The sequence below is a fragment of the Mustela putorius genome, unplaced genomic scaffold (assembly GCF_011764305.1).
Source record: "Mustela putorius furo isolate JIRA1106 unplaced genomic scaffold, ASM1176430v1.1 tig00003834_pilon_pilon_pilon, whole genome shotgun sequence".
Taxonomy (NCBI): Eukaryota; Metazoa; Chordata; class Mammalia; order Carnivora; family Mustelidae; genus Mustela; species Mustela putorius.
In genome coordinates this window covers 33,659,624-33,677,870 of record NW_025421987.1, presented here as the reverse complement: position 1 = coordinate 33,677,870, position 18,247 = coordinate 33,659,624, and the positions used below count along the sequence as shown (strand labels likewise).

Sequence of the window (18,247 nt, the reverse complement as noted above, 5' to 3'; positions counted from 1 at the left end):
TTCTTCTCTTGCTCCTGATCTACTCAATTCCTCTCTCCCAGCCCCCAGACCACTTGGTGTTGGTTTCTGTGTGTCCTTCCAGAGTTCATTCATGCATAAAAATCAAAGCGTGAATGAAGAGATTTACCCTTCTTGTTTATAAAAAGAGAAAGAAAGAAAGAATAAAGGTCATGATCCCGGAGTCCTGGGATCGAGTCCCGCATCGGGCTCCCAGCTCCGCGGGGAGTCTGCTTCTCTCTCTGACCTTCTCCTCGCTCAGGTTCTCTCTCACTGTCTCTCTCTCAAATAAATAAATAAAATCTTTAAAAAAAAAAAAAAAGAAAGAAAGAAGAACGAATGTCAGGACGCCTGGGTAGCTCAGTCTGTTAAGTGTCCAACTCTTGATTTTGGCTCAGGGTCATGAGATCGAGTCCTGCATTAGACTCTGCACTGGATGTGCGGCCTGCTTAAGATTCTCTCTCTCCCTCTGTCCTTCCCCCACTTCTAAAAAATAAAAAATAAATAAAAAGTGAAAAACAAGAAAGAAAAGTGTCATTATGCTACCATGCAGTTTGTGCCTTCATAGGAGGAATTTGAACCCAGTTCTATCAGACTTCAAAGCTCAACATTTCTTCACACTGCAAGACCACTTTCTTAAGGGAGGACAGCAAGAAAAACATCTTGGATTCCTCCCCAGCTCTACTAAGTCGTCAGGCTCTAGGGCTCATGATAAGTGCTGAGGCGGTCCGGTGAAATTTTTTAAACTCTTAGCTTGTCAGCTTCAAGGTTTACATTAGGTAGGATAAAGGCAGGAGAAGAAAAAGAAAAGATCTATAATCCAGAATATTTTCTGACCGTGAGATCTTCTAGCCAGCTTGCATTCCAGTTCAAAATATTTCTTTATATCATGGATAGCATATTTTACGGGTGGTAGAATGTCTAGGGTGAGTATGACAGGCCTGGCCCAGGATTCCACTGGGAGTTGGGTTTAGGGGATAGGAGAGAAAGAGAGTCAATTCTTACCAAGCCCCTAGAAGACAGGGAGCCCAAAGGAGTTTAAAATCCCATTTAAAATGCAAATGGGATCATATCACTCTGTTTCTTCAAATCACTCACTGGCTCCCTTTACCTTTACAAGATAAAGCCAAACTGCTCCTTATGGTAGCACCCAAAACTCTTCTGATTTTCTTCTTGATTTCTTTCAGGCTTCCTGTCTCGTGGCTAGCGCACACACCACAGCCCAGGCACAGTATTAAATTTGCCCTCTTGGCTAGCATTGCCCTTCAAGATTTATTCTTCAAGACCCAGGTCAGGCCTCAGCTTCTCCAGAAAACCTTTTTAGACACCCCTATTCCAGACTTCTTGTCCATGCTGGGTGTGCCTACCGAAACTTTGCTAAGTATGTCAGCTGTTTCCGCTACCAGCCCGGGAGTTAAGTCCTAGCATTTACTGGGTGGTTTTGATAAAGTTGTAGAATGAGCCCCGCAGTGAGATTGCCCGGGGTAGTGCTTCATCCGTCACTCCTAGGCTGCGAGAGCTTGGGAAGAGTTATTTATGCCTTCTGTCCTTCATTTTGCTCATTTGTAACATTAAATGAATAGTAGTACCCACATGGCTTGTTCTGATAATTAAATGATATGGTACAATTAAGTGCTTAGCACAGCATAGAAAGAAAGTCATTAGCTTGTTCATTTATTTGCTTGCATTTTTTTTTTGTCTTCCTCATCCCCCACCACACTGGAATGTAAGCTCTAGCCATGTAAGGAGTCTGTCTGCTCTGTTCACTGCTCTATCCCCAGCACCTAGAATAACAGCTGAAAACCCAGTGCTTCCTTGTAGACTATATGTTGAATGGCCGTATCAGTGAATGACACGGGAGTTAGTCGTGGAGTGTTCAAGCCACAGCAGGCCAGCCAGTGTCCTGCAGAAGTGGAAAATATCAATCCCCCAGCATGGTCTTTAAATATATTAGATACTCAACAAATATCGGTGCCTTGTCCTTTCCATTGTCAGCCACAGCCTTTTGCATGAGAATGAGACCCTTTGGCAATATCCGCTGTGGAGCCAGGTGACAGTGACAAATATGAGTACAAATATCAGTAACGGCAATCTCTCTCTCAGCCGTGCACATATACAGCCTTGCTGTAAACAATGACAGCCATAACAACGCTTTCAAAACAACCCACGCCAAGCGACTTCCTAGTTATCACTCTTATCTCTGCAGATATTGGAATCCAAGTCTTTGTAGAGTTTATATCCAACCAGAAATTCATATTTTGTAGTCCCTGACATCATCGTTTAACAAACAGGAACTTGACATTTTCAATATGAGAAATTTATTGTGACTTCTTTTTTCTCTGTGGAAGAAATGTTTAAAGCTTCTCAAGTAAGGAGAACACTGCGTACTAAAAAATTCCAGAGGGAGGTGGTTTGAGGGCTTTTTTAAATATATAAATGGAGTTTAGGGGGTATTGCTAAATTCATCAAGATTTGAATTTATTTTTGCTCAAGTGAGCTGTCAGTGCAGTGTAGAGAGAATAAGGAAACCAGGCATTTTTACTACTTGTTGTGCCCCTATCTGGCTAGGTGACCTTGAACATTCACTACATTTCTCACCACACATGCAAGGGGTTGTTGAGTGGGTGATCCCAAAATCTTCCCAGCTCTGGCCTTCTGGTATTTTCAGCTGATGTCATCCTAAAAAATCTGTAAGAGATGAACCAATCAGGGGATGACTTCCTGATCTGACTCCATGCAAAACACACAAAGGTTAATAAGAAGGAGTCTTTTCCCTCAAAAACTGGAACACACTCCAGTTTGATGATATTTAAGAATGATGGGGTTAGATGGGACAGATTTGAAAACAAAGCAAGTTCCTTCCCCATTGCCTTGATTTTCTTTTAAATACACAATTTAATTTGCTTTAAAAGATTGTAAAAAAAAAAATCATGCTAAAGAAGACTTGAAACTTTTTATGGTAATTATAGGGAAGGAGAACAGTAGTGGTGGTGGGAAAGCATGGTGGTTGGAGGGGTTGAAAAGATTGATGGGGGACCCTTGGGTGGCTCCATCGGTTTAGCGTTTGCCTTCGTCTCAGGTCATGATCCCAGGGTCCTGGAATCGAGTCTTGTGTCAGGCTCCTTGCTCATCAGGGAGTCTGTTTCTCCGTCCACCTGTGTACCCCTGCTTGTGTGCGCTCTCTCTCACGCTCTCCATCTGACAAATAAGTAAATAAAATCTCTAGAGAAAGAAAAGGATTGGTGGTCAGCTCTGTGATGCCGAGTGCCTTCCTTACTTTCACTCCCCCTGTTTTCCAGAGTCTTCCTCAGTGATATGAGCATCATTCCCTTCCTGACACCTCAATACACTTTGGAGGAAGATCACATCTTGAACAAGTTCATAGAAATGCTTTGAAATGGTAAAATCTACAACCATACGTTTAGTCACTCTAACATCTATGCAACAGACTAAGGATGAATAACACCATAGGCGACATGAACCTTGTTCGTAATTCAGATGTACTAAAACATGGTTTATTTCCTACCACTAAATTTAATGTCTATTTCAAGCCTAGAAACCCTGTCTCAGTCACTCCTGCGCTTTCTTCCTCCAGAGATGAATGTAAATTCTGGGGGTTCACAGAGAAAACCAAGGTGTGAGTTTCATAAGGGTGGATGGCACCTGGCTTCAAGAGTCTCCACACAGATGTCTGCTGGGGTATGCCCTTGTCCTCAGTTGCTGACCCCCACAAGTTACCGGTGACATATTCTTTCTGTCCAACTGGCACCTTTAGACCCCATGACAATCCCCGCTGTCTCTGCACCTACTTGGAGGTGTGGGAATTTTTCTGTGAGGCTGTGTAAAGATCCTCTTCCTTTCACTGAAGTCCCTCTCTGTGGTCCTCTTGTCCCTGAACTCAATCCGCTACTCGTATCTGTCACCCAGTTCTAAGATTGCTTCTCAGTCTCCTAGTTATTAACAAGAAGGAAACATCTGTCTTCTCCTGTCTGGTCTCTTTACAGGGGCTGAGGAAACCCCTCCCAGTTCCCAGAGAAGCCTTCTTCCCTTAGCACCCTTTATAATATTCTCCTTCCTAAAGATTTTGTTTTTCCTCGAAGTGCTCATCATACCCCAAGGGCTTAGGTGTAACCTGCTGACCCTCCCTCCCCGGCTCTCCACGGAGTCACATTCTCCTTTGAAATAATGAGCAGAATTTCCTGGATACCCGAAGGGATGGAGAGAGCAGCGGAAGATACTGACAGAGTGGTGGAAATGCCAGTTAATATGAAACTTAAAATATTTTGTAAAGGTTAATATCCCACCAGTGCCACCAACAATAATAATGGAGGTGTAGAAATACATCTGGATTAGTTTGAGTGTGAGACAGGCCACAGAAAACAAAAAGAAGAAAGGAAGGGAGGGAGCAGAGATAGGGAAGATTTCAGATAGTAAGGACAGGAAAACCAGCACACGGTGTACAGCGTGGCTGATTCTGAGCCGTATTAGAGTGTCCGGGAGCAGCTCGTTTTGTCACGTGACTTTCCTGCGTCTCTTCCGGGACTGAGGCTTCCTCTGGGACTGGTCAGTAGCAGGAAGGAAGCACCTGCCTCACTCTCCACTCTCCCACCTTTAGGTCATCGCAGGCCAGTGCCCTGGGCTGATGAGCCAGTGGTTCACCTCCTCTGCTCCACCCCTGCCTCCCAGGTTCCCCTCCAGTCCCACCCCTCCTGCTAACCTGCCAGGCTGTGTTTTAGATGACCGGCTTTGACAAACGTCTACATGGCTCTATAAAATCAACAAACGTGATGAGCTAAGCACAAGGCAATGGCAATTCTATGGCCTCCCTTGGGATAATTGGTGACACCATGCGGTGGTGGGAATCTAAGCCTGAAAATCATTGCTTTGGAGGGAGGACAACTGAACCACTTCTTCCATTAAAGTATATAAAATTTAAATAACGCCCCTTTTCTTCGTGCCCTTTTTTATGTGCTGAAAAGTCTAAATATTTATTAACTTCTATTTACAGAATTCATTATAACTGCATTCATCCAGGGCTCTCATATATTTTAAAAACATATGGCACTTTATAAATAGCATCATATAAAAATAATTAGGAAATAATTGTGTTTTCATTTTCAAGAAACAAGGTACTACCAAGCTTAGTAAAATAACCAAAAAAGGAGTGGCTGGGTGTCTCAATTGGTTAAGCATCTGCCTTTGGCTCAGGTCATGATCCCAGGGTCCTGGGATGGAGCCCCACATCAGGGTCTCAGCTCATTGGGGAGCCTGCTTCTCCTTCTCCCTCTGCAGCTCCCCCTGCTTGTGTTCTCTTTGTCTCTTTTCTCTCTCTTCTTCTGTCAAATAAATAAATAAAATCTTTAAAAAAGAAAACAAAATCACTGGTTCTCGCATGAGGGCCCATGATCAACAGGTCTACATTAGTTAGACAAGCAAGCTACAGCTGGCATTATGTCACATGGGAAAACAAGAGTTCTTCACAATTGGGCTGTCACTAGCTAGATCACCTTAACTGGCCAGTGTTATTGGAGGCTGGCAGAGAAAGGCTCCTCAAAAGTCTGCTTCTAACCATGTTCCAGCCTTTTCCGTGAAGTCAGTCATGGAGATAGGTGAGATCCCCATCTAGACTCTCGTGACCAGGAGAGTCAGCTTCTAAGGTGCCTCAAAGAGTTTTCAAGGACTGGTGGAAGTGGGGGAGGGGAAACTGGCCAGACTCTCTAGAAGTTACTCTCCTTCATTTTTGCCATAGGGACAGTTGGAAGTGATACTGTCTCTGTCTTATCTAGAGTGCTATGAAACACAGCTTCAGCCTCTTCCTCCCAACGCATTCCTACAGAGATGCTCTGGAACCACCCCTCCCTCTGTGTGTTTATTCATGGCCATTTCCCACAAAAACCTAAAGTGACGGACAAGATGCTCTATCTTTCCTCCCCACCCCTTCATCATCATGCTCTGCTTCTCATCGAACACAGTTCTTGAGGATGTGTGAGAAAAAAGCCAACGAAGGACTCTAATTTGAGATTCCACCATGCAGAGAAAACCGTTTTTCCTAGGGAACGTGGGTCTCTACTAATGTATGCAATCATTTAGTTTTCCAAGGTCTTGAGGAAATCACATTTTGCATACATTGAAATGTTTTAGATTTGCTTCTGCTGCTTTTGCATTAGCACTAACAGTCTTACTAGTCCCTTTTAATATGATTTTAAAAAAGAAAAAAAGATGAGATCTTTAAAACGAACCACCCGTGACTAGCCACACGCTTTGTACTATGGATGTTGTATTTTCCCTTTCATGCCTTCGAATAGACTGCTAGTCCCTCCCTGCCTTATCACCACTTTACAGAAGCCGTTCAAGGACAGGGAAGGGGTCGGAGGCCAGCAACGTGGAACCACATAGCTGACGCCCAGAGATCCCACCGCGAAACAGAAGGAGCCAGGGTGAGCAGGTGGGGAGGCTGCTGTGGCTGTCACCTGCCCTTCCCCCTACCCCCACCCCATCCCCCCCTACCAACCTTACCCTTGCGCTGGCTACTTTGTGTTGCAGACAGAATGTGAAAACGTCCACGTCTCTAAAATTAAATTACAGACTTTATGGAGCGATCGGCATACCTTTGTGTCCATTCTGTGTCCTAGAATGTGGGAAACATCTGTATGTTTATCGTTTGTTTGTTTGTTTGTTTGTTTTTTAATAAAAATAAATGTTTAGTTTATATGCCACATTGTAACTTGCATTTTTGGTTGTTGGTGAATGCCTCTTCAGGTCGGTAAATAGACATCCTAATGATAATGTAAATAGACATCATAATGATTGGTGACTGCAAAATATTTCACTGGATGGATCTACAACGTTGTACTGAAGGAGTCTCCAACTCGTGGAAGCTTGGGATGTTTGCGCGCTGGGCTGTAGGGAGGCCTCTCGTTCCCAGGCTCAGGTTCCTTGGCCCACCTCTGGGTTCAGTCACAACTGCCACAGAGAGGGTCAGAAAATCTGACTCACCTGCTGCTCACGTCCCGGGGTCAAGTCAGCATAGGAGTTTTTCCAACACTAAAGGAGCCGGAAGTGAGAGAGAAAGAGAAGAGAGAGAGAGAGAGAGAGAGAGTGTGTGTGTGTGTGTGTGTGTGTGTGTGTGTGTGTGTTGTCACCCTGCCCCCAGGCAACATTCAACCAACTGCAGACAGAATGGACTAATAAACACTCCAGCCTCCTGCCCTTCTAAGTGATGCCCCTGAGGGCACAGGAGGGTTGAGCCCCTGTAGCCGGGATGTCCACCCCCCTCTATTTGTTTATTCCTTCTTCCCTAGCTCTCTCACTCCTGCTTCTCGGGGTTAACTTGTAAATCAACTTTCTGGATCCATGCAAGTCCTGCTTTCAGACTCCAAACCCAAACAGGGACTGTGATAAACGGCAACACACGGGATGTCCTTGAATGCACGTCTCTGCCATCGGTCTAATTATTTCCATAGGGTAAACTCCTAGAACGTACACTGCTGACTCAAAGGGCATGGACATTCTAAAACAAGCTCAAGGTAGGGCTCTGTCTAACAGAGTTCCTAACTGTAAGGGGATTGATTTTATTTTATTTGCCTGTGCCTGTTAATCCCAGAGCTATCATGAAGCTGACTCTTCCATCAAGAAGTGAGGGGCTGATTCTAACTTCCTATAGTCTTTTAAGCCACCCTCTCCAGAGGCTCTGGAAATTCCTGCCTTTTGCTATCCTAAAATCATGATGAATGGAATAATTGGAAAGCACACCCACTGTTTTCCAAATAGATATCTCACCTTATTGCTTCGTAGTTATTAAGAATGAGTAGTAATTTCTCTGCTGAAAAGACAATGTATGGGGAGAGTAAGGAACAAGAAAAACATTCACTCATCATTTAAGCCACAAGGAAATAAAACCAACCACCAGATAAAATGTCTGTTTCTCAAACAACTCAATCTTGATATCACTAGCAGCAATGAAACTCTTAATTATAGGTAGTAAAGTCTCCGGATTTTATTTTTCACCCAGCATGGATGGTAAAACATTGTGAGAAATGCTTACAGGAGGACAAAAGGAACCCTTTTGTGGGGGGCAGGGGGCACTGTGGTGGGACAGCAGTGTGCTCTCGCTCGAGAGGGGACCGAGGAAAGACTGTCAGCTCCAAATCTGGTCGAGCCACAGCCTTTCCACGAGGGGGACTGGTGAGCATATGCTTGCATGTATAATTTATATAAACACATATGTGATTATTTTTAAAAATAAGTGAACCATTCATAAATCATTTAAAGAGGCAAGATACCTTTGTGTCATCCTTTGGGCCGTCCATTTTGTGTATTTTTCCTTGTTTTGAACAGAAGAAAGCTTGATTTGACTTTTGAAGGCAAATAGGACATCCCATGGCAGATTCTAACGTCTACTTTGCTCATCCTTTCTTCTCCATCTGCACTTCAAAACCCCAGCTCTTCAGGAAGTCTATTTTTAAACGGCATATAGAATCTTTCTTTTGGCAAACACTTGCAGGTTCTGCCCTCTTGGATGGCTTCCCTAAAAAGAAAAAGGGGTGGGGGGAACCCTTCCTTGGCTGTGTTTGCACCAACATCAACAACGGCAGCAAGGCGTCCTGACTGCTATTTATTTTGTCATAATTACTATCACCAAACTTACATGATTACAGCGTTAGTAATTCTGTTGATTATAAATAGCGCTAATGCTCTAATCCATCAGCAAAGACTGGCAGCGTTATGGAGACATGGTCCATACACACACGGAGAGTTGGACCTCTGAGGATTATAATTTAAACATTTCCCAGAAAGCGTTATCCCCATGGCCTCTCTTTCCAATCTGCCCGATAAAGGCTTCTTTGAAACACTCCTACCTTTCTCCCTGCTCGATGTCTCTGTGGCCTTCTCGAATGTCCTTCATGCCGTCTAGGCTGTGTTTTGTATTCCAACGATAATCCCTTGATAGTGTATGGACCTGGTAATGTCCTGGTTTCTTGAATTTGCTAAAAGCAGGGGCACTGGATTGTGAAAGCCCACTAGAGCCGATTCTATTACTATTTTCACAGTGATATATCTTCCTTTCGGCAAAGAGGCCTATTGAGTGAATTCCTGTAGCGTTGGGTCCTTCTCTGTTGTTTTGCTTCCTTCTTCTTATTTTTTTAGGGAGGAGGGCAAAAGGTACAATTAGGTCGTTCCTCAAGGCACCCCAATACCATAGAGGCAATCTGCATTTGCTGAGCCATTTTCGTTTCCCAAATGTATTGTGAAGGCTCACCTGTGTCAAAAGAATTTCCTTGCAGAACAGCGGGCCTCCACCCCTACCCAGAGCTCACTCCTCTCTGAGGAACAATCCTTTCGTGTAAAATGGTGTGTATTGAATAACTTGGACATATTTGCTGTTTTCAGCCATCTGCCTGATTCTTGGGAACACTTTTTTTAAAAAAAAACACAAGCCTTTATCGATTCAGAACTAGAAAAATGTTTAATGTGGTGGTAACATTTAATAACAAAGCAGAGTGTGTTTTTAGCAATTCTTTGGTTCACAGCATGATATGTATGAGTCTGTCTGTATGTATAAAAACTTAATTGATTCATCCTAAGGTGGGCTTAAAAAGACCAAAATAGGAGTATCTGGGTGGCTCAGTGGGTTAAGCCTCTGCCATGATCTCAGGGTCCTGGGATTGAGCCCTGCATCAGGCTCTCTGCTCAGCGGGGAGCCTGCTTCCCCCTCTCTCGCTGCCTGTCTCTCTGCCTACTTGTGATCTCTCTCTCTCTATCAAATAAATAAATAAAATCTTTTTTAAAAAAATAATAAGTTAAAAAAATTTTTAAAAGACCAAAAATATATAAATTGGTACCCTGATCATTGAGACTACAGTGTGATATCTTATGAATTCATTTTCTACTCACATTCAGATATGGTGGTCCCGCATCTTGAAGTTTTCAAGGATAATCAAAATTTCAAATATTCTGTTCAGTTGTTAGATCACTCATTCGGATTTGAGGGCACAGAACAGATGTCACCTGAGGTAAGGACTAAAGAGTGGAAACTCGTAAAATGTGATAAAAATACACGAAATGTAGGAAAGCCTTATTCCAACCTTCACTTCAAAATATGTATTTGTTATACCAGAAAGAGTCTTGAAGCAACTAAATCTTTCAGTTGGCTCCTAAATTTATTGCAAATTAAACTTGTGCTCTGCTTTATCTTCGTATCCCACTGCTGTCATAGGTAGACACCAAATGGATGCAAATAATGAAGCCCATTGGTATCTAGCTGTCTTGCATAGTCCCAACCTAAAAGAAACAAAAAGTGATGGATAATCAGTATTGTAATTTTATTTTAAAGGATAAAGAAAAGTTAGCGTTATGTGGAGCTTATTTGTATGTGAATTAATCTTCAAAACAAATAAAAGCAATCTTCCTCTTTGTCTTGATTCTGCCCCAAACAGAATGGAGACCCTCCAAGGTTACTGCCCATTTCAGAATAGCAACAGACTTCAGATTCTTGTGCTAATTGTTACAAATCTCAAGTAGGAAGGTTCTGATTGCACTTTCTGGTAATTTCTATAACTATGAAAAGACTTTTCCCGGGGTCCAGAAATTTGGGTGCAAAGTAGAACACATCCAGTGGCTCAAATGGCAGCTTGGTTCTCCTGGAGACCAGGTCATGGCGGTAAGCTGGCTTTTGTTCCATGCTCACTCCACTTGAAGGTCTCATGATTTGAAAGAAGGATGAATTCAATGGATTCTAGAATGCTTGTGAGTCCCTGGACAGAAGAGGAAGAATGTGGTCAAAAAGCCTTTGGTGAGAGCCCCGTTACTTACTTCTTTTTATAATTTGAGGTCTTATCTGTGTGTGGGCTTATCTTCAAATCTGAACGGCCATGAGGAGATTTTATTATAAATGTAAACACCCCAGAAGGCACAGCTCGCCCAGAAGGCAGGCAGGTCAGGCTGTTTTTCGTCACTGATTTGATTCAATCCTCTGGCGGCTCAGATATAACTTAAGCATGATTAAACTTTAGAACAAGCTGCCAGGAGGACTGTGAAATCTTCATCCCTAAAATTAGGAGAGACAACCGCTTGGCTCAGATGGTTTACCCAGGCAAAGGTTTGGGCTGGATTAGTAATTTCTAAATGCCGGTCCCCTGGCCAGAGCATCATGCTAACAACACTCCTAAGCAAAATGAGGAAAATATAAGTGATGTATCATGTTTTTTCTTAAGTCAAATTTATTCCATTTTAATTATAGGCTTTATCTATAATACGATCCCCTTTGTTTTCAATGCCATATTTTTGCTAGTAGCTGGAAATTAATTTTCTCATGCCTTAGCTTAGAAAAATAAGAAGTAAGCAGCCCTCTATCCATCCCCATTTCTTTTTAAAAGTTTTAATGGGCCTTGAAATTCAAAATTCTGGGAACCACTGGTCTAGATAATCTTCATTCAACAAATGTTCATTCATCTGCCTGTTCTTATGTCATACAAAAAAAAAAAATAACAACTTTGTCCCACAGGAGCATGAAAAATAATAAAATCAACTAACACTCATTGCACATGACACCATGCTAAGTGCTTTGTTTTATGTACACTATTTTATTTAATTCTTGCAATACCCCTCCAACAAAGATACCCAACTAACAGCAGCGGGGGTTTGACCCCTGGCCATCCCAGGCATAGGATTTCACATCTGACCTGCTTTTTCACCCTCCCTAGAAAAAAGACTAGTCCTGGTAGTCCCAGGAAGGTGGCGTGATGCCAAAGAAACACTTTAAGCTTTGTTTTTTTATTATTATTTTTTTGAAACACTTTCAGCTTTAAATGTACTGTTTGTTCGTGAAACTGAAGCTTGAGGGGTGGGGTGGATAAGGGCACGGCAACAAAAACAAACGAAACACAAGGTCTATGCGAGAAGCACCGGTGGAGCTTCTGATGTAGAGAACGTGTCCAATCAGTCAGTTTTGAGGTAATCAGAGACCATTTGTCCAAAGGGCCCAATCTTCCTATCCCACCGTCTAGTCACATCTCCCTCCGCCTGGGGCTCTGCAATTCGCCAGCACTTCTGCATATGTGCAAGCTCTAAACATGGTGTGCATAGGCATTGGCATCTAGTTAATGATGACGGCTAATTACAGAATGGAAGAAATAATACTTGCTTTTGATTGAGCCACTTTAATCTTAATTCTGAATTCAAAAATCAAGTGTGGGAACATGGGTCTAAGCCAAGGCCACTTGGAACCAGAGTCCAATCCTTGAGTCACTGAGTCTTAATAACTTAAGTCATCATTTTGATGCAGTTTTCACAGGTAGAGAGTTAAGAGATTTGGATTTTTTTTCTTTTTCCGCAGAAAGAGGGGAGTGTTTAGGAAGTCACCGTGACTCGGGCACATTAGGTGAGTAAATCACCTTTAAGTTCCCCGACTTCGTTGTTCCCTATGGGAGGGGGTGGGGTACAAGTTCCTTAGAAAAGAATCAGTTAGCCTTTGTCATTGCATTGAATTGGGACCACCCGCCCCTTAAATTCATATGTTGAAGCCTTAATCTCCAATGTGAGAATGTTTGGAGATGGACCCTTAGGGAGGGAATAAGGTTTAAATGAGGTCACTGGGGGGGGGGCAGGGAGCGCCTCATAGTGGGATTAGTGCTTTGATAAGAAAGAGAGCCCTCACCAGAACCCAACCATCCATCTCGGACCTCCAGAATTGGGAGGAGATAAATGTCTGCGTTGAAGCCCCTGGCCTCCGGTATCTTATTGTGGTAATGGAACTAAGACCACTGTCCTTAGGACTGTGCACAGATAACTCCATTGTGGTGGAAGAGAGTTGTAATCAGCACTTTTTTTTTTCTTTTTTTGAGGAAAAGCAACTTGACCCCGAGATATATGAGTCTTTATGGAGGCAAAGGGAGAAAGGTTTGTATGCACAAGGGCAGATGCCTGACACGATTCTGACCCAGTGGAAAGAGAGCTGTGACTCCAGCAAGTCAAAAAAGGAGTGTTATCTCTGGTTATCCCTGCCACTGAGAGTGTCTGGTCCATCTCAGAAAGTGAAGAGCAGGCCAGTGATGGCTCAGCCACTCCAATAGGTCAGCCTGTAAGGCCAGCTCTCATTGGAGCCAATGCACAATAGCACAAAGCAATGGCAGTAATGGTGGCAGAATGCTCTCCCATAACCATGCTGAGTCCTCCTGTGTCCTGTGTAGCTTGCCGCCTGGGACAAGTCAGTGAGGGGGGCATACTCAAAAGGGAGGGAACAGATTTGCTGACCATCTGGCATAGGGTGTCCTAAGCTTATATATATATATATATATATATATATATATGTATATATACACACATATATATATATTTTTTAAATTAGAGAAATAGAAAAAATATCCACCTATATTTGTACCCTTAGTTTGAGCTGTTAAGATAAAAATAAAGAAAAAAATGGCTTCTTTTCGTAGGATAATCATGAGCTCTGAACTTTGGAAGGGCTCTGAGTGAAGTAGTATCACATGGAGATAAGCTCATCACCTGTGTTGGAACCTCAATCCCACCAATTTACCAGCTGCTTAACCGTAAGGAAACTGCTTTATGTCTTTGGGTCTCCTCTATTAAATGGATGAAATGATAATGTCTTCCTTTTACTCATTTACCTAAATGATAATAACTTCCAGGAGTTATGGTGAGTATTAAGCATAAAACATTTAGGACTGTACCTTGTACAAAATAATTTCTTATTATTCTCAATTCCAAACTTAACATTTTGTAGAATGGCTTCCCAAGACTCAGAAGTAAACTCCCCAAGGTCACAAAGCATATTCAGATCATTAGTATTTGATAGCGTATGTTAGGGTGACCAACCAGCCCAGTTTTCCCAGATCTATCCCAATTTTAGCATGGAAAGTCCTCCATTCACGGCAAACTGGGATGATGGGTTGCTCACTCTTCAGTGAGGAGGATAAAATCACATGAAGAGGAATCAGCTGAATGAGGTCATAATCATGAAAGAGATTTTCTTCTGGAAGGAGCAACGTTACTATTGCAGGTATAACTCCAAATGCGAGTGCCTGGTGTGAGACTCTGATAACTATTAAGAGAGAATCCGTTGAGTTGTACATGACTACAGAAGGCAGAGGTTGTCTAGTGATGTGTTAGTTTGGTGGTCAGGAATTTTCCAGACAGGCTTTCTATGCTCTGGGGAAATTCCAGCAGTGCAGATGTGGTCTGGTCTCATAAGTGGAAGTTCTGTCCTGATATTTACAGAATGGAGTTCTGAATAATAATCTAAGATTGCATTTGTAGAGCATTTATCTCAAAGGAGTTCAGCGTTCTTGGCAGTCATTATTTAATTAATCCTCAAACCGTCTCTGTGAGACACAGAGCAGGCAGGTGTAATTATCTCTGTTTTGCAGATTACATGACTTGGAGTTATGCCTGGTTATAAGGTGCATTGGAAGGAGATGTTCCACTCTGATAATAGATTTGATTTGGTTCCCATTCTTTCCAGTGAGCTTTAGGCTTGATGGAACTCTAGGGAACCCTAAATGAACATCATAAGCAATGCACTGTCCATCTCTCTTTGTACGTCACATGCTGCATTTGGTCAACACATCAGACAACCGACAGGCAGGAAGCTCAGCCATGACACAATCAGCTGGCCAAGCCTCCAGAAGTTGGTCAACCCTCCATCCACTCCCTGCAGGAAAAATTTTCATGCTATGTCTTTGTGTAAATGGTAAGACCTTTAATGATTGGTTAAATGATGGGTTAATAATCAAGAATTGCCGTACGACTCTGCCCACACCCTCACCTTGGAGCAGTTAAGTCCACACAGGAAAGAGATAGAGGAGGAAAGGAACTGATGTCCCCTTCGGAAGAAGTGGGCAATCAAATAAGGACTAGCCACGGGCGCCGAATCGTTCAGGCACACCCAGCTGCGCTCTGTGCAACAATGCTAGACTCAGGTCTGGTGACCTCCTCCAGGTCACACAATGCAGCCCAACCCCAGTGCGATAGTATCAAGAGGTGGTTGGGATGAGGGCCCGTATGAGTGGCCCCAAAGAGCTTTCTCGCCCCTTCCACCATGTGAGGTCACAACAGGAACACACTCATCTGTGAACCAGGAAGAGGACCGTTCGGCTTCCAGAGCTGTGAGAGAGAAATGCTTGCTGTTTAGGCCACCCACAGTCTGTGGTATTTCGGTTGTAACGGCCGGAACTGGCCAAGATGACCAATGCATTTGATCCTCACCAATGAGGCAGGAGTCCATTTCTCAGTTAGGGTCAGAGAAGTTAAAGATTTGCTGATGGTTACAGAACAATTGTCAGAACTGGGATTCGAACCCAGGCAGGCAGCCTTCAGAGACTTTGGACTTAACCGTTTTGCTATAGGGAAGGCAGAGACGAAACATAAAAAGTAATCTTCTCCTCAGGGAGGAAAACTTGCACCCTGTCTAAATGATAAACCTGGTGGCTGCTTGACCTTTGACCCATTGTCACCTCCTCTAATTGGGGGTGTGAGGAGCAGGGAAAAAGTCGTGACTATTGAACCTGAGACCAGGAGAAGTGACAATCAAGGCCACAGCCGCGGGTCTGCCAGCAGGGAAGTCCTTTCTTGGCTTAACTACTTCCCCAAACCTGTCATTCTGGCTAATCAGAACTCAACATGACTCTTCAATGCCCAACGCCTCCACATTTACTAGGTTTGTCCAAAGGGGTGCAAGCCTATTACTGAGATCATGGCTGCCGCTTCAAGTCTGTCCATTGCGCATGTCACGGGGAGGCACAGGAGTGGTGGAAATCAAGAGATAGGGAAAGACTGGAGACGCTCAGATCAGAAGGCAAAAGGCCGGTGGAACATTTTGCAATAGTTCCAAGGGACTAGAGCTGTCCCCGTGGGTCCAAGGGGACACTCCAGAGTCATGCAGCCCCTGAAAGCATTTGGGGCCATGGGTACAGGGCCTCATGAGCACAGAGCATTTGCAGACAATGAGAAGCACATTGACAAAAACTAATTTCCAGACAATCCTAAATCATTACAGGAGGACGTCATCGGCAGGTTCTCAAATCAAGCCCCATCGGCAAGTCCGATCAGTAATTTCTTCTGTGAAACTTTGGAAGTTGCCATCAATTTTCTGGGGTGAGAACAATTCAGGGCAGCTGGTTTCCGTGTCTGTTTTACTTCTAGAACACAAGCATATCACCTGCCAACTGGGAAATCACTGTTAGGCAGCCGCAAAAATTCGAGTGTCAGCAACCTTCAATCTTACTTAAGCTGCCTTGTTAAAAAAAAAAAATTACTAAGTTTTGGGGTGCCTGGGTTGCTCAATTGGTTAAGTGTCTAACTTTTGATTTCCTGATTTCAGCTCAGGTCTTGATCTCGGGTAGTAAGTTCAATCCCCGCATTGGGAATGGAACCTACTTAAAATAATTATTATTATAATAATTATAATAGTTATTATTGTAATTATAATTATAATAATGAAGATTGCCAAGTTTGAAGACCATGAGAACAAAGCATTAAGCCAAGCTCAGGGCCCTGGACATTTGCACAGGCTGTTGGCCAATGAAGCAGGCCCCATCATAGCTTTATGCCTTTGGAGGGCCTGCCTTGTTTCCCCTGGTGGGCTCACCTCACCCATCAGGATGCCCTTCTGCTGCTGCTTCTTTTTTTTTAAAGATTTTATTTATTTATGACAGGCAGAGATAGCAAGAGAAGGAACACAAGCATCAGGGAGTGGGAGAGGAAGAAGCAGGCTTCCTGCTGAGGAGAGAGCTGGATGTGGGGTTCAATCCCAGACCCTGGGATCATGACCTGAGCCAAAGGCAGACGCTTACCGACTGAGCCACCCAGGCGCCCCTACCCTTCTCCTTCTACTGCAATCCGAGGCCCTCCCTGTTTGCCGCTATATAACTTGGGTGTGCTTGGCCCCTGGAACCCCCACCCGGGGCCCCAGCTGCCCTCCCCTACTTCCCCAGCCTGCAAGAACTTCAGCTGGCCACCAGACCCTCTCCCAGAACTTGCTCTGTGGTTGAGGCAGGTCCGTTTCAGGTTCTCGGTGTTGTTAGCAGCAACAGAGTTAGATCCATGTACAAAATGGGTGTCGATGTCTGCCCTTGCTTTCAGAATCTCTGGGCACATTCCTCTAGGCACCATGTAAGGGGGCGCTCCGAGGATTCCCCACAAGGGGAACACAGCCGCAAGGAAGGAGCCAGCCGTGCCCATTCTCGAAGCAAGGGCTAGTCCATTACCAAGATGGAGCCATCACAAAGCTGCTGGTACGGGAATACCTAGTGGGCTCTTTAACCTCATGCATTTCATTTCAGTGCTCCGGTGTAAATGCCGCGTTCATCTGTCTCCGCTCCCGCGACTGCGTGACACGAAGGGGAAGGTATAACTGAATATGTGTTTGTTGAATCAGCTTCTGTGAAAAGAGAGATAAAAATGTGAGTCAGAAAGTGAAAGGAATAGGTCTTGCAAATAGGAAGCAGCATCATCCTTTTTTCCGGGGATGGAGCAGGGAGCCGAGTCACATGGACAGGCTGGAGCTGGGTAAGCTGCTTTCGAGCAGAGGAATGAGGGCGATAAGGACTCACGCCTGGGACTCATTATTGTGTGTGTGTAGAAAGAAGGGAATTGATACCCTTTCTAGTTTGGTAATGAAGAGGATTAAGAACGTGCTTTTGGAACTCTGTGAGCTCTCTCTTATTTTCTATGGCAATAGGAAAGGCTATAGATGAACCTGGCTCCATCTTCCTACCACACAGAGACGATGAGAAACAATAAGATTTCTTAATTTTATCAGATGTTATGACTTCAGCATATTCAGATAATCTGAGATGGGGGTCTATCATTTTGAGACAACACATGAAAGCATGTAATCGATTTCTAGTAAAAAGAAACTGTTACCCACCGCACGGGGTTCACACATAAAATGGAGACAAGAGCCCATGGGAGAGTTACAGCCCAGCAGGGGGGCGTGCATCCCAGCACACTGAGGAAGCTGCTGAGCAGGGTGTCAGCCATGGGAGTGTGGGGAGGAGCAGCACTGCCCCCTGCCCTGACTCGGAGCTCTCATCTCCGTCCTGGTTCCTTTTGCTTTGTTTGGGTTTGGGGTTTTTTGGGGGGTGGGGCAGTTGGTGTTTTGGGGGTGGGGCAGTTGGTGTTTTGGGGGTGGGGCAGTTGTGGGTTTTTTTGGTTGTGGGTTTTGTTTTTTTTTTAGTTTTTGTTTGTTTGTTGTTTTTGTTGTTGTTTGGGGTTTTGTTTGTTTGTTTGTTTT

The 18,247-nt window shown here is 43.9% G+C and overlaps 1 long non-coding RNA gene across 1 annotated transcript; it reads left to right on the top strand.

Moving 5' to 3' along the window:
* The first annotated feature begins 3,189 nt into the window (after positions 1-3,189).
* LOC123394348 lies at positions 3,190-6,706 on the top strand. Its single transcript, XR_006609026.1, has 3 exons — positions 3,190-3,397; positions 6,340-6,434; positions 6,541-6,706. It is a non-coding gene; the product is annotated as an uncharacterized LOC123394348 (long non-coding RNA).
* The last annotated feature ends 11,541 nt before the right edge of the window (positions 6,707-18,247 follow it).